The 16,496-nt window shown below is 39.2% G+C and overlaps 1 long non-coding RNA gene across 2 annotated transcripts in view; it reads right to left on the bottom strand.

Moving 5' to 3' along the window:
* The window catches only part of LOC111094013, a 79,322-nt gene that overhangs the window by 5,754 nt on the left and 57,072 nt on the right, over positions 1–16,496 (bottom strand). Inside the window, exon 8 of one of the 2 annotated variants that reach the window (XR_005384333.1) lies at positions 2,631–2,713. The exons of the other annotated variant lie outside the window; for it this stretch is intronic. This is a non-coding gene — a long non-coding RNA (uncharacterized LOC111094013). The remainder of the gene's footprint in view (positions 1–2,630; positions 2,714–16,496) is intronic. 2 annotated transcript variants of the gene reach the window in all.

Consider the following 16,496-nt stretch of genomic DNA (forward strand, 5'->3'; position numbering starts at 1 on the left):
GTCATCATCTCAGGGTCATGGGATCAAGCCCCAGGTGGGGCTCCATGCTTAGTGGGGAGTGTGCTCAGGATTCTCTCCCTCTGTCCCTGGCCCCCACCGCCATGCACATTCTCTCTCTCTCAAATAGATAAATAGATAGATGATAGATAGAAGATAGATGATAGATAGATAGATAGATAGATAGATAGATAGATAGATAGAAGCATAAAATAGAATCTTTAAAAGGAAAAGAAAAAGTATAATGAATGTAAAAGAAAATAAATAAAAGTAATTTAAGATGGATGATACATGCAGTGGAGGAGGAAGAGGAATGCAGAACAAGATAAGCAGAGTGAAACGTGGATGGAATGTCAAGAAATGAAATCTACTTAGCAAGTTTTGAAAAATGGTCACAAGTAAGTTGTGTGACGTATTAATAGATGTACAATGGTGACTGAGTCAAGTAGTTCACCACTCTGGCTATGCCAGTCTTGGAATCGAATTCACACAGCCATTTTTCCCCTCCAACATATTAGAGATATTACATTGGTGAGTGTGTGTATGTCTGTGCAGGCGTGCATATGCATGTAGTGATGGTGGTGGTGTGATCAGAGTGTGCATTCACAAGTGTGTAACTGGGCAGTAAAATGGGTAGGGCCGGTGGTGATTACCCCATAAGTGTCATAACTACTTCAGGATATTCATCTTGCTTTTTCCTTGTATAAATTATAATTATAGTTAAGAATCATGAAGCCAAAATAAGTCAGAGAAAGATAATGATCATATAATCTCGCTCCTATGTGGAATTTAGGAAACAAAACAAGGAGCATAGGAGAAAGGAGGGAAAATTAAACAAGACGAAATCAGAGAGGGAGAGAAACTATAATTATGAGACTCTTAACCATAGGAAGCAAACTGAGGGCAGCTTGAGGGGGTGGAGGGAGGATGGGGTAACTGGGTGACAGGCATGAGGGATGGCACATGATGGAATGAGCCCTGGGTGTTGTATGCAGCTGATGAATTCCTGCACTCTACCTCTGGAACTAATGATGCAGTATATGCTAATTAATTGAATTTAAATAATAATAAAAAAGAATTCCTAAGGGTTTCTCTTACTGAAATAGTTCACAAGGAATAGAATTATATTACTGTTCAATCCTTAATTCTACCTTTCTTTTTGAAAAGGCAGTTCATTGAATGGCCAGCAGCTATGGATATTATTATTTTTATTTTTGCTTTAAAGCAGATAATTTCTTGTGCAAGTAATTATGCGGGTATCTTCCACGTGGGTACATTTAATGCTTGTGATTTTTTTTTTTTCTCCTTGGAATTGGATATGTGATTGCTAATCAAATGTTATCCATGGATACAAATTCAGGTAAGGGACGTAGACAACAAATAGCGTCTTCAGAGAAGGTCTTTTTCCTTCTTGTCTGACCTGATTTTCTACAGCCCAGTCACTAAAATAGCCCCCTCTTCTTTTAAGGAATCATATCCTCTTACTTGCTATGCTGCTAATGTGTTCGTTCTTTCTCTGATTGTAGCTACCCCAAGTTTGCTTGGTTACTATTCGGTAGCCACTTGTGTTTTGAGGCCACCGCATTTTCAAAATTCTCCTTAATTATAGTTATTCAACTTGCTATAGAAGAGATTCCTGGATATCCTATTGTTCTCCGACTTTGCACGATATATCCCAGCTTAAATGAGTTGCAGTAAATGGTACTTCACACAAAGGCTTATACGTATATTTAGCTGAAGGCAGGGATTAGAAAATACATTTTCCCATCTTTGGGAAATATGGGAAAGCCTCTCTGAAAAGGAACTCTTTGCACACTCAAAGATCTGTGGTTTCAATAACTGGTCACAAAATGGATGTGCTATATAGCACGTGAACATGAAAATGAATGTTGCGTTTAGCAGTAAGAGAAAGTGTGCTGCATCACACTAGGATAGCGTGTCCTTTCTGATGGGCCTCCCTTCCCTGAGGGCAGGAGTGACATCTGATGCACCTTTGTCCCTCACGTCTGATGCACCATGTGGCACACATGAGGGCAGGAGTGACATCTGATGCACCTTTGTCCCTCACGTCTGATGCACCATGTGGCACACAGAGTGGGTGCTCAAAAAAACTGAACTGAGCTAAGTAACGATCAATAACCCACACTGACTACAAATTGTTAAATAAAAAAATACATTGTGCTATGCCACTGCCAAAATCTTTATCCAAGCATGAAGAAGTCTCCAGCTGGATCCTGACTCTGTCCTCATCTTCCCTTGTCATTTTGATTCACCATCAGCTCCTGGGATTCCCTGTTTTCTCCTCTCTCTTTGGTCCACCCTCTACACTCTTCTGTCTTGAAATAGTCATTTCCTTGATTCTGGGCTGATAAAATAATTGCAGAGATTTTTCAGGCAATTAAGTCAATGGGTACACTCTAAGTATTGTGCAGGGTTTTCTACAGCCCCACATATTGCTATTTTTAATTTGCAACACTACAAGTCCATGACACGCTGGAATTTAAGGAGGCTCATTAGCCTACAATGTTTACTCTGCAAAATGGTTGTTGTCATTGAAGAAAATAACCTCCCCCACTTCACAAAGATCACTGCCTCGTTTCGCATTGCTTCGGGATATGGCATCAGAAACTCACCCCCACTTTCAGGGCAGGAACAGAATGGAGGGCTTCAGTCCTTTCCAGACATCTATGCATGGGTGACAGTGGGGTGGGCGTAACTGTGAACAGTGAAATACACAGAGATATAACCTGTATGTCCCACGTTGGAAGGTCTTGCCTGTAGATATGCCGTAATACGGTGTACCACACGTGCACACACACACACACATACTTGTGCATGTGCACACACCGTGTACTCTCACTGCCTTTATATTACCTACAAGGTCAACAGCAGACTTCCTTTACCATTTTAATCTTTAGTAGTGCATACTCCATAAGGGATGGTCATCCACTGCTGACGTTTACTTGACAAGCTAAATCCAGCTGCTGTTCCATGACACACCCTCCCCAAAGATGAATCGAAACTTCCCGTTTCCAGGAGTGAACTGTGTCCCCAGGTCATGAATACATGACACGTGTCATACATTCTACTACCACTTGTACCAATTCCTAGATTCTTTTTTTTTTTTAATTTCCAGAAGGTGCAATCTTTTCGAGATAAAATGTTGCCTGGCACATGATGTGATGAGCACTGGGTGTTATACATAACTGGTAAATCACTGAACACCACATCTGACACTAAGTATGTATTTTATGTTGGCTAATTGAATTTAAATTTTTTAAAAAGGCAAAAAAAAAAAAGAGAGAGAGAGAGATAAAATGTTTCCTGGCAAGAATAAACATGGTACTGAGTTAAACTTAGGAAGATTATTTAACACACATTTGCAAAAGACTTCATGCGCAGCTTTGACATTTTCTTCTTGAACATTCATAAAAGCGGTATTAAAAACCACTATTGGTAAGCTTTGTTCACAAAGAAAATTATTCCAATATATCTCTACATAAAATTATGTCCATATGAGAATCAAGAAACAAGATGGGAGAGGATGGTTCTCAAAGTATGTGCCAAGGATCCCCACAACGTTGCAGGGGACCCACAAGATCAAAACTGTTTTGATAATAGTACCAAGATGTTGGCTTTTGTGAGTTTCATTGTCCCTCGTGTGGATGGGAATATCCTCCAGAGGCTACATGACCTGTGATATTGCTTCTTACTCATTGGACTGAGCACAGAAGCAGATATGAGGCTCCAATGTCTCGACTTTTAAGCCAAACATTAAAGAGATTTGTAAAAATGTAAAACAGTGATACATTCTCCCTCTATATTTTTGTTTTGGACAATACAATTACTTTTCATACAAATAACTTACACTGATGTAATGGTTTCTTACCATTATTTTAAATGAATCAATAAGTAAATATTAAAAATATTTCCTAGTTTTAATTTCAGATATAATTAAATATTGATAAATACAACTCACAATTTAAAAAAGCTCTTTGGGGGGCAGCCCGGGTGGCTCAGTGGTTTAGCGTCTGCCTTCAGCCCAGGACGTGATCCTGGAGACCTGGGGTCGAGTCTCATGTTGGGCTCCCTGCATGGAGCCTGCTTCTCCCTCTGCCTGTGTGTCTGCCTCTCTCTCTGTGTCTCTCATGAATAAATAAATAAAATCTTTAAAAAAAAAAAAAAAAGCTCTTTGGGGTCATCGACCATTTTTAAGAGCATAGGTTTCCTGAGACCAAAAGGTTTGAGAAGGGCTGAACTATGCAAATAGAGGGGACGGTACATCCCTGGTAGCTTGAGCTTGTAAATATTCTCCTCTAGAAATCATTGCTTAAAACGATGTTTCAAAAGAAGAAATGGGTAGGAAATATCAGAAAGGGAGACAGAACATGAAGACTCCTAACTCTGGGAAACGAACTAGGGGTGGTGGAAGGGGAGGAGGGTGGGGGGTGGGGGTGAATGGGTGACAGGCACTGAGGGGGGCACTTGACGGGATGAGCACTGGGTGTTATTCTGTATGTTAGCAAATTGAACACCAATAAAAAATAAATTTATTATTAAAAAAAAAAGACGAGTTTTGTGACTCAGAGGGGGATTTTCTGAGTAGAAGCCTCTCCTTTGGCTATCAGTAGGCTGCACCTGGACTGGCTTCACCCCACCTTATCTCTAACATCCTCTATAGCTCCCTTTAGGCAAACAAAGTAACAGTGGGGTGAGGGGGCTGCTGGGCCCCACAACCTATTATTCTTGGAAAAGGCTTATGCTGGGTCCTGGACTTCCTTGAAACTTTAGCAGTTTAAACAAATGCCTCTAACAGGTTTCTTCCTTCTCTGCCTGTCTATCTAAAACACATCCTGTTTGAACTCTCTTGGGAGTAGAAGCAGCCATCCCAAATTCCTATCTGTTATGATTGCTTAAGAATTACCTGGATCACGTTTTAAATACAAAGCTTCCAGGCCCCAGTCTAGATCTAAGGAATCGATAGCACAGGACTGAGGGGAGCCTGTTTGTTCTCTTTGACAAGCTCGTCCCATAATCCTTAATACAGTCTCCAGGAGGCCACTGTGACAGTGCAGGTGGGCCAGAAAAGAAAAGAAGGCCTGGAGTGCATCGCCTCCATACCAGAGCACCAAGCAGCCAGCATGTGCTAGGGCAGCACCCAACACTTACCAGTGAAGTCAGACCTGGAAGGGGCATCCAAGCATACAGGAGCCCCGACAAGGAGAGGTGAGCCAGGTGCCATGGAGCCTTGTGGAGGGATGGGGGGGGATAGCATTTGGGTTTAAAATGGTGACTGATGGAGAAGGAGAGAAAGAAAGGGGAACAAAGTGGGTAAGTATCAGGGCAAAATGAAGAAAGTTCCATAAGTGAGGGCCCTAGTGTTGAACTATCATTTCTCTGCCACGGTTTTGTTTAGAGCCAGCCAGCCCTAAGCCTCGGTGTGGTCAAGACTCAAAGCAGACTTGACAGGCACTCAACAGGCCAGCTCTGATGAAGGCCCTCAGAAAACAGAAACGCAAAGAATGTCAAAACCCAGAAAGAGGGATCACATAAATGAGACCTAGAAAGTTCAAGTAAATAAGTACTAAAATGGACACAGGGAAAAATCAGATCTAAAGGTTTTTCAGGGGTGCCCAGGTGGTTCAGTCGGTTGAGTATCTGCTTTCAGCTCAGATCATGATCCCAGGGTCCTGGGATCCATCCCTGAGTCAGGCTCCCTGCTCAGCGGGGAGTCTGCTTCTCCCTCTCCCTCTGCCCCTCTCTCCCCTGCTCATTTGTAAATAAATAAACAAATAAAAATAAAAATGAATGAAGGCTTTTCACCCACACAGCGTGTTTGGAGAAGGAAATCTTGTGTCTGCGTGTTTGTTCAGCTGAGGGGTGCAGGAAGCAGAAGGCAGAGGAGGAACACTCTAGGCCTGGATTGTTTACCATCCCCCATTGCAGGGCACATTATAAAAAACCCACCCAGATACAAGTCAAGTGTTTATAGCCTTTATTAATCTTCTCTTGGCTGTTAGTGCCTCAGATTAAAGTCAGTGAGGCTTTGATTCGAAATAGTTTATGGTACACCCAGGGGTGAAATCTCCTATCTCTTCACTTGTCCTCATTTGTAAGGTTCTTTCAAAGAGGGGTTTGACTTGGTATCTCTTTCCTTGGATGCTTCTATATCTAAATGTACTGTGAACATTTAGGCCATTCACCTATTGACCGTTTTTAACATAAACTATTATATTTCAGCGGACTAATGAATTTGGGAGAGATGGGGAACAGGGTAAAATCTGATCTATTGGGACAATTTTGGGTGACCTGAATACTTTCAACTTTCACCTACTTTTATTGCACAAGATGAGACCTCTCTAGCAAGTCTTACTCGTGTTTTGCAACACATTTACAAGTTGAAATGTGTGTGGCCCAAAGCACTTTCTGTACCACAGGCAGCTTTGATAACAAGCAGAGGTAGGAGGAATTCACTTTAGCCAAATCTGCGGAGTGCCTTTGCGAAGCTCTTCACTTTCTTTGCCTTAACCGTCCTCATTCTCAAGATAAAATGGGAAAAGAAAGGAAAGAAAAAGCTGTTTACCTTGTACAGGTCTTTCAGAAGATGGACTGCAGGATTACAGAATGCTTCATGAACTGTACAATCCCTCGTGTGCTGGCTTGCTGCTGAAAAGGAACTCCTTTGCTCATTTTTGGAAAATATAAGATGCTTATGACTACATCAGACCATTTAATAACCTTTCCTGTGCTTTCAGCAGTAGATACTCTGAAAGCCTTCTGCGGCATCTCCATAAAAACATTTTTTCTTTCCAAACCAATTCTTCGCATGTTTCACGTATTTGTAAGACATCACTAGTTGTGTGAAAGTGTGCAACTCTAGAGATCCTGTTGCTCTGAACTGCCAAGACTTCACTTTGGGATCGATTTTTTTTTTATGCCCTTTTATACTTTTTTCTCTCCCATTTCAAAAGATCTTTCCCGCTATGGTGGGTCCTTGTGAGATGGCGGATGAAGGAAAGTGTTTCAATGCCCAATAGAGTAACCCAACTGAACATGACCTGAGAATAAAGTCTTTTGGGTTCTTCAGAGAGCTCTTCAGATTTCATACCACGTGCTCAAGGCAGGTGAGATCAACAGTATAACACGGATTCCAACCTACATCAAATATGGGGAGGCAAGGTGGGACCCTGGAACACCATGAAGTGGTCTATGCACCATAACTGCTGAGCCCCACAGACGCTGGTTCTGTCTCTTGAAATCACTCTCAAATAAGTTGCATTTCCCCCCCAACTTTAAGCATTTAACGTGGTTTTCTCTGAAATTTTATTTTTTAAAATGTTATGTTTTAAAATGTCTTACACTTTACTATTTTTCTAGCCAGGCACTAATTTATACATTTGTTCAACAAAAAATTCATGCAGGATTTTGGACCTTATGCTTGTGCTATTTGTTTGTTTGCATATTTATTTATTTGTATATTGTGAATTCATGATTTGCTGGAGGGAAGAGTCATTTATCTTTGTATCCACCGATCGATTAGATAATAAGTGCTCAATAAACACTGAAACAATGTTCAACAAATCACATCAGTTTCCATAATGGTATTGAGGCAAATTATAATTAAAACATATATCTTGTCAATATGAAACTTGTGAGAGAAATGGAGAATGGCATTAAGATATAGTTAATGGAAATTAGGCCATAAATTAGACTCTGAGCTTCCTGATAGCCAGAGTAAAAGAAAAATTTGCCAATGTACATCAGATATAGGGATTGTGGAAAGGTCCTGGATTTTAATACATTTCAGCTATTAATGAATATTTTATTGCTATTTGATTACATTTCAGGAATTTTCCAATTATATCCACACATTTTTCTTGAAATAATTAATATGGATCTCAGAAAAATTACTTTTCAAATTTTTGCATGCACTGGGTGCTTGTAGGAACATGGAAAACATCAAATAATCTTATGACAAAAATAAAATTCGTTTTTTCCTAAATGAAACTTCCTTAGCGTTTCTCATTTAGAAATGATCAGATCACTTATTTCACTATGTTCAGGATTATAAACTTTACACATAAAATGTGCCTAAAGTAAATTAAAAGCCATCCCCAACCCTCTACCAATGAAACATACCTAAGAACAAGATGAAAATGCCTGGAATAAGCAGGTAGACTCATATCAAGGGTGAACAGAGACATTATATGGGAAGAACTTCCAGCAGGCAGTGAACAGAGCCATTTATGAAGACTCCAAGGATGGAAATATCTAAACATTTCAATGAACTAGGAGCTCTGGTTGCTAATTAAGAACTGACAATCACATTGTCAGAAACAATCCTGTTTCTTTGGCCTCTTGAACACATACAGGGAGTCAGAGATCTGGTCTTCAAGATAATTTACTGTTCCGTGAGCCTAACAGAACCTAACAGACCACCTGACAGGTAGGTGATCACTCACTCAGTGAGGCCTGTTTCTCAAACCTCAAAACGAAGATCATAATACCTACTTTGTGGGATTCTTGTAAGAATCAATGCAAATAGATGTGATTAAGTATGTAGACAAACATTATAAACTTTATATGAGGATCCAATTTGGGTCCAATGGAGTCCAGCTCTGACATCAGCACTTGGGAAGTGGTGGATTTTTCATAGCATTGTATGTGCGATTGGTCAAATTTATGTAAAACTAACATCATCTACTGCTGAAACTCAATTTTTTTTTTTGCTTCACAAATGTGAACAATTTTTAAAAATTTATTGAGTTCAGCGGCTCAATGTTATTACAGAACTTGATTTTAGATTTTAAAAGCTCACTTTCTGTGAGCTCTCTTTCTGTAAGAAGCGTGAATTCACAGTGTTATCTATAGATTTAATACATATTTATCATCACACTGAGTGTGTGTGATAAAGTTCTACTTCTTTTTTTCCAGATTATTATTTTCTTGGCTTTATTTACATTTTGCCTGGATAAGCATATTTATACCGTTTAATACTTCAAGTGATTACACCATGATTTTGAGATTTTATGAGGAAAACTGGAGTACACAATTATGTTTTGAAGTTAACTGATTTGACCATCCTCGATCCAAAGGAGAACAAAAGCACCTGACTCTCGCTAACTTTTGAGATGGCTGTATCAGCTTCTCTAGAAGCAATCAATCAGCAATGATCACATTTCAGATAAACCTCAAGGCTGAAATGTCACCAAGGTGATTGAGAAGAAATAATCAAACTGAGTGGATATAGAAAAACAAACTTTTTAAGGAAAGGCAAAGATCACAGAGAGGTTCACCCATTCCCATGGATGTCCTAAGCCGGGGAGCACTGGTAATGGTGAGGAAATACTGGAGGAGGAACCACACATTCTTCCTCCGCCTGCCATGCTGGCAGAGGGATCCATTGGCAATGAGGTGAAAGCATAAACTGGGACACGATGTAAGGGACTTGGGAGTGCCCAACGGCAGGAGGGCAGCATGAAGAATTGCCTAATCCTCAGAACATCTGAACATGCCCTGTCATCACAGGGAAACAAGCACTGCAGTTGAGGTATCTGGACACCATGGGCCATAAACCTTATCTAAGGCTCTTTCCTTCCCAAGCACCTACTGACCTCTTTTCCTAATGAGTCTCTTCACAGGGCAGAGGGAAGATGGATCAATACACTACTGACCCTCATTTCACTCTTTGATTCTCTTCCAGTTAGGGAATAATAGCTGGGATTAAGAACACTTACTTTTGTGTGATATTTTACTGTTTTTAATTTATTTACTTGTGTCCAGCAAAACACCTACAAACCTATATGGAAAAATCTACAGATCTAATTTATCTGTCTACATATATGACTAAAATGTGTGACTTTTGGAGCCAGTTCTTTTTATGTATGAAAAAGGCCGGGATTAATAATAATGCTGACATATGCATATAGCCTGGTGCCAGTGTCTACATATTGAGATTTTATTTATTTATTTATTTATTTATTTATTTATTTATTTATTCATTTATTTTTAGAGAGAGAGAGTGTAAGCAGTGGGGCAAGGGAGCAAAGGAAGAGGGAGAGAATCCTAACAGATTCTACACTCAGCATGGAGCCTGATGAAAGGCTCAATCTCACAACCCTGAGATCATGAACTGAGTGGAAATCGAGAGTCACACGTGCCAATGACTGAGCCACCCAGGTACCCCTGTTCTTTTATTGGAGTTATTAATTATAATGTGTGCGAAATCACACAAGGTGTGTCTCTGGCAACAGCAAAAGGAAAGAAAACATTATTTACAGTGTTGCACAAAATCTTACTCCCACCATTTATAAAGATCACAAGCTCATGAATAGATACTAGAGATTCCTAAGGAATTCCCTGATTATAAGTAGAACTTATCTGTGAATCTTCCAGTATCGATGATGAGAGTATATATTTTTCGTTCCAGGAGCCAGTGAAATGCTAATTTTATGAGACTAACACTACTTGAGTATTACTGTGATGGGCATACTAGTACTCATAAATAACCTATTTGTTCTCCTGCTTTTTCCAGTCACATAATGGTTGTAAGAGTAAATGAAGTATGTTGCTGCTAACCAGAGCCATGAAAAGACTTTGAGCAATTCTCCACTTTTTGCAAATCTACAGGGTTTAGAGAAAAGTATGCAGTGGTGGAGATGGAAGTAGCCTACCCTGCAAATCACTGCAGAATGGAGTCTTCAAACCCACAGTAGACATTAGATGGGTGAAAAATAAATGTTTACCATGTTAAAATGCTGAGATTTGGGAAATAGCTGTTACGTTTCCCAGCATAGCCCTCCCTGATTAATATATGTAATAATGGATTTTTAGCCTTGGGAGCTAAATGAAAATCTGTTAGAATTTTCAATCTTTTAATGAAAGGCTTAGTAGGATATAGCAAGAATTGGCCAGCTGATTCTGTAAAAAACTAGATAGTAAATATTTTAGGCCAAATAGTCTCTTCAAAAATACTCACTCTGCCATAGGAATATATAAGCAGCTATGATGATATGTAATGAGTACGGCTATGTTCTAATAATGCTTTATTTATAAAAAGATGATGGACAGGATTTGGTACATTGGTCATAGTTTGCTGGGTCCTATGACATGGTACTTCCTGTTAATGTGGTTATGTTGAAAACTTGGTATATAAGTTTCCCAGGGCTAATTTAACAAAGTACCACAAACTGTGTGGCTTAAAACAATGGATATGTATTGTCTCACAGTTCTGGAAGCTAGAAGCCAAAATCAAGGTGTTGGCAGTGTTGGTTCCTCTTGTAGGTTCTGAAGGATAATCTTTCCATGCCTCTCAGATTCTGATTGTCGTAGAGGAGGTTTGGCATTCCTTGGCTTGTAGATGCATCACCCCAACCTCTGCCTCTGTTTCCACATTGACATCTTTTCTCTGTATATGTCTATCATATAAGGAGACCGGTCATATTGGATTAAGGGCCTAACTTACTCCTTCCAGTATGACCTCACCTTAACTAATCATATTTGCATTGACTCTAGTTACAAATAAAGTCACATTCTGGGGTACTGGAGGTTAGGGCTTCAACAAATCTATTTGGGGTATACAATTCAAACTGTAACACTTGGTTACTTAAGGAACACATTTCAGTAAGTAAATTGTCAATGATATGTAAATTTGAAATAAGTTCATAATCAGAGATCAATTCATAAATTCCCTTGACAAAACTGAAACTTCAGGTATCTTACAGAGCAATTAAAAGAAAAACTGCTCATAACTTAAATAATAAATAGAATTTTGTAGTTAACATTTACAATTCAGTATTATTGTTCAGGCTCATACTTTTTCCAAGTCATTGATTGATGCTTAAGATGAGAAAATTAGATGTGATTTACATACTTTATTTCTCGAGATGGTTATTAAAGCAGAGGATTGATGAAAAGATTATTCCTTAGAGTCTGAATGGAGACATCTATAAGAATTTATTGAAGACAAAACTACAATTTCCTTGGCAGATTCTGAAAAAGCACACAGGTGAGCAATCAAGTAAGTGCTTTAGATGGTGCAGAAGAGTTCAGAAGGAGAGACCTCCAAGACCTAGTTAGTGGCACCCTCCAGGAGGATATGGCACCTACACTGGGCTGGAAGGGTGGCCAGAGTCTGGACAGACACCAGAGAGCATCTAATGGGCGCAGGCATAACATGATGTAGTGTGAGGAGGAGGATCAGCCTTATTTGAGGTCACAGGGGAATGTTGGGAAATACCAGTAATTATAACTGCAAGGAGCAGATGAAGCTGATACAAAGGGCCTTGAATGTCGCCCTAAGAAGGGTTCATGTTACATTCATGAGCAATATGTTTCTAAACAATTAAAGCTGTATGATGTAGTACACAAGATAAATAAGGCAACGGATTGGTAAGGAATTATCTAGGCATTAGCTAGGAATGTCTCGGGATTATGAAAAAAAAAGGTGATAAACTGTGGCTGAGTAGTGGGGTAGAGTTAGAATGGTTCATAGGAATTTTTATATATTTTGATGATTGGAGTTCTGAGACCGAGAAAACCATGAAGGAGAAAAAGATGAGCCAACACGATCTCAAGAGTGAAGAAAAAAAGAGAAGAGGCAGATATAAACACAGGAAGGCAGGCAAGACAAATTCTAGCTAATTATTATTAGAGTTGAAGACTAATTCATTAGTTCTACTTGATTAGTCAAGACAGGATAAGGTAGCCATGGTTACATATAATCCCCCACATTCCAATAGCTTAGCACAGCTGAGATTTATTTCTTGTTCATGCTATCCAGGGCTTATTGGAAGGGAACTCTGTTCCACAGATTTATTCAGGTATTGAGGATAAAGGGCATTCCACCATCTCGGGATGCTACCATTTCAACGTGGAACCACAAAAGGAGAAAAAAGAACAAGGACAACTCCCACCTCTCTTAACTGCCTTCAGCCCATTTGCTGGAGCTCGTCACATAACCAAAAGCCTAACCAAGTTAGGCTGGAAAACTAGAGAGGATACAATATCCACTAAGCATTGCCATCTCTACTGTGTCATTTTCTCTTCTGTTTCAAAAATAAATTGTTATCTATGAATTTCTGTCCTGATTTTGCCCTTAGTAAGGGGAATCTATCTCTTTCCACATTTTCACTTAACAACCAAGTGATGCTTGTATATTCTCAAACCATATCCATGGCAAGGGGCTTTCTTGGGCATCCTGAGCAGTGGAGATAGACAAAAAGTAGAATGTTAAAATCTGCTAATTGTTTCTCCTCAATGCCTACATTGGTTATATGGGTTTAGGCTGTAATGTGTACTTGTCACATCTGCTTTCTCTGTAACTCCTGATTGTGTCATCATCCATAAGGGCAGTCGTCACTAAAAATACTATCATGTAACTGGAAGGATATGTATATCCTTAGCAGGATATTAAATGTAACTTTCTATCTAGGGTTTAGACAAAGATGCCAAAGACAGACCAAATGCAATCGTTGACAAACATCCATGTGCTAAAAAACAAGGTTCTAGACATCTGCAGGTATATTAAGGGACTATGAGACTGGTTCTTCTAGCATTAGCCCCACCAACCCCTTCAGGCTATATGAAGAGGCCAATAGTGAGGTTTTCTCTGGAAAGAGTTCTTGGTGTGTTGTGTGTTTTCCTCTTCAAAATAGGGAAGGGGAGGAGGATGTTTCCCTTCACCACAAGCCAAGTAGGGAGTTCTTAAAGAGAATTGCACAGAGAGCCCTGTTCTCCTGGAGTTTGGTAAAGTCACAGACTAACATTTGACCTATGCTCTGAAATATCTGAAGGAATGAGTTTGTGGTTAAAGGTGGAAGCGCTGGGCTGTCAGAGACCAGGACTGCTACCAGTCAGTTTGCATATAGATGGAAGAATGTGTGTGTGTGTGTGTGTGTGTGTGTGTGTCCATCCCATAGACATGGAGCTTGCAGAAGTTCAAGCCATGGATTACCTCTGAAAGGACTCTGCCTAAGAACAGGTCTTTCCTAGGACAGGATAATCTGCACAATAGAGGCTGGAAGCTAACCATCAATGCAGAAGCTAAGGGAAGGAGCAGAAAGCAGAGAGCAAGAAGCCAGTTGGAAAAGCCATCATGCATGCTAGGGACCAGTGAGTGATCCTCAGAGATAGATAGCAGTGGGAGGTGAAGAGGTCTTTAATAAATCTCGAAGAACAGCCCCTAGAGGAAGAATCAGCATTTGGAAACTATTTGACGAAGAAGTCACTAACGGATGGTAAAAGTATTGAGCTGGTACACCTTTCATGCTACTTCCTCAGTGGGTGCTAGCTCTGGAGGGGCCCAAAAAGCAGCAAGGAGAGGCCAAAGGAAGATAGAGAAGAAACTTTCATCTCCATTTCATCATTCTAAGTTTGACCTCAACTGGGGGAGCAAGAACAGTTTCAAATTTGGTTGAGTAATCAGACCTGAACTAGGGAAGAAGGAAAAGTTTGAAATGGGTTGAGAACTTGGCATTCTGACATCACACGGGCTGGACTTCATACCATCTGGACTTCCTACCATCTGAAAGAGGATTTGTCACTATCTGAGGGAGGGTGAAAGCTCTGGGGCATGGAAGTATTTTACCAAAGAGCAAGAAGACAGATCCACAGAGCAAGGTTTGCAGAAGCAGCCATGAGGAAAAGTAGTTTCTTATTGCTTGGATCCTATCTAATCCTTCTGGTTCGAAAAGCCTGTTCATGTTCATCACTCAGTGACACTAATAAATATGGTACAAGCTGGGAAATGTACAATTGATCCTTGAACTTCACAGATTTGAACTTTTTTTTAATAAATAGAATAAAGCACTATGCATGTATTTTCTCTTCCTTTTAATTTTTTTTTTAAGAATTTATTTATTTATTTGAGAGAGAGATCCAGAGAGAGAGCACAAGCAGAGGGGAGGGGCAGAGGCAGAAGCAGACTCCCCTGAGCAGGGAGCCCCATGTGGGGCTCCATCCCAGGGACTCTGAGATCATGACCTGAGCTGAAGGCTAGATGCTTAATGGCATGAACCACCCAGATGCCTCTCATTGAATTATTTTTGACATGATCTCTAATGAGTGACCAATATTACAGCAAATGAACCCACAATTTTTTATTCAGCCATTCCTTTACTATTAACAGTTGGGTTGTTCCAAATGCTTTGCAATTGAAATCCATATTTATACATCTTTCAGAGCATTTTTATGCCTTTAAGATATAGTCCAATAAATTAAATTGCTGAGTCAAAAATAAATTCTGTGGAAGCCATTTTTTACACAATTTTTAAATTTATTTCCACAAAAATCATGCTAATTAAAACTCTCCTCCCCTGCTCCAGTAGCAGTATAAAATATTCTGTTTTTTGTAGGCTTATCAATGGGACAAATTATTTGCTTTTATAAATAATCTAGGCTGGTTTTGTAATAAAGCAAAATTTAAATAGACATTTCTATAAATAATCCTTAGTAAATAATCTTGATTTAATTTTTAGAATAAATGTCTACTGAAGAAATGTTGGGGAATATAAAGAAATGCAAAGTAGAAAAGCTATTGCCTATAATTAAGGATTGGTAACTTCTTGGCACGTACCCTTCCACTTCTTAACTCTCTAAATGTATTTAACAAAATTGAGACTTTGTTGTATTTGGATTTATATTTTGTCTTTAACATATAAGACCATAGAGCAAATGGGCTATCAGATCATTAATTAGGCTTCAAAGCATGGCTTGCAAGAACTGCATGACTTTCCCTTGTGTGAGTGGCTGTGATCAATCTCCATTCCTGTCTTGGAAGTTAGGCTAGTTTTTATCTTTCATTTTTACATGAACATTTTTGTATACCCCTGTGCATACCTTGAATTAAATTCTAAGACAAATTGCTAAAAACAGAAATGTTGAGTAAAAGGATTTGAACATTTTTATGACTTTTAATTCATATTGCAAAGTTGTTTTCCAAAAGAAATGTGCCTGTGAGTAGTGAAGGAGAGACGTCTCACTTCACAACGTTAAGAATGATCAATATTTTATTGTTCCAACAATGGCTTTGTATTTGAATTTGCCATTCTTTGATTATAATTTTAAATATCATTTTATGTCTTATGGACAATATTTATTTTTGTTTTGGAGGATCTGGTGCTATTATTGGTGATGGTCAAAGCTTTTTGCTATACCAGCAAGACATTAATGATTATCTATTGTATTTATTCATACAGCCGTGTTTCATATTTCTAAGTTACTGAATTTTGCATCTTTACTGGCTATAATACAAAGATGTATAACACATCTTTGAGTATGTTTTTCAGGACATGTACCGGGGTTCTTTCTGAGCCTTTGCCTAACTAAAATATCCTTTCTGCTGCTGTCACATGTAAATGACATCTTGCCAGGATGTGAAATTCTTGGGCCACAAGAATTTCCCTCAAAATGCAGTGTCTTCTGATACGCAATATAGCAGAGAAGAGTTTGCATGTGTGGTGGCTAATTTTATGTCAGTTTGACTGGGCATGGGGTATGCA

Source organism: Canis lupus, chromosome 35 (genome assembly GCF_011100685.1).
Source record: "Canis lupus familiaris isolate Mischka breed German Shepherd chromosome 35, alternate assembly UU_Cfam_GSD_1.0, whole genome shotgun sequence".
Classification (NCBI taxonomy): Eukaryota; Metazoa; Chordata; class Mammalia; order Carnivora; family Canidae; genus Canis; species Canis lupus.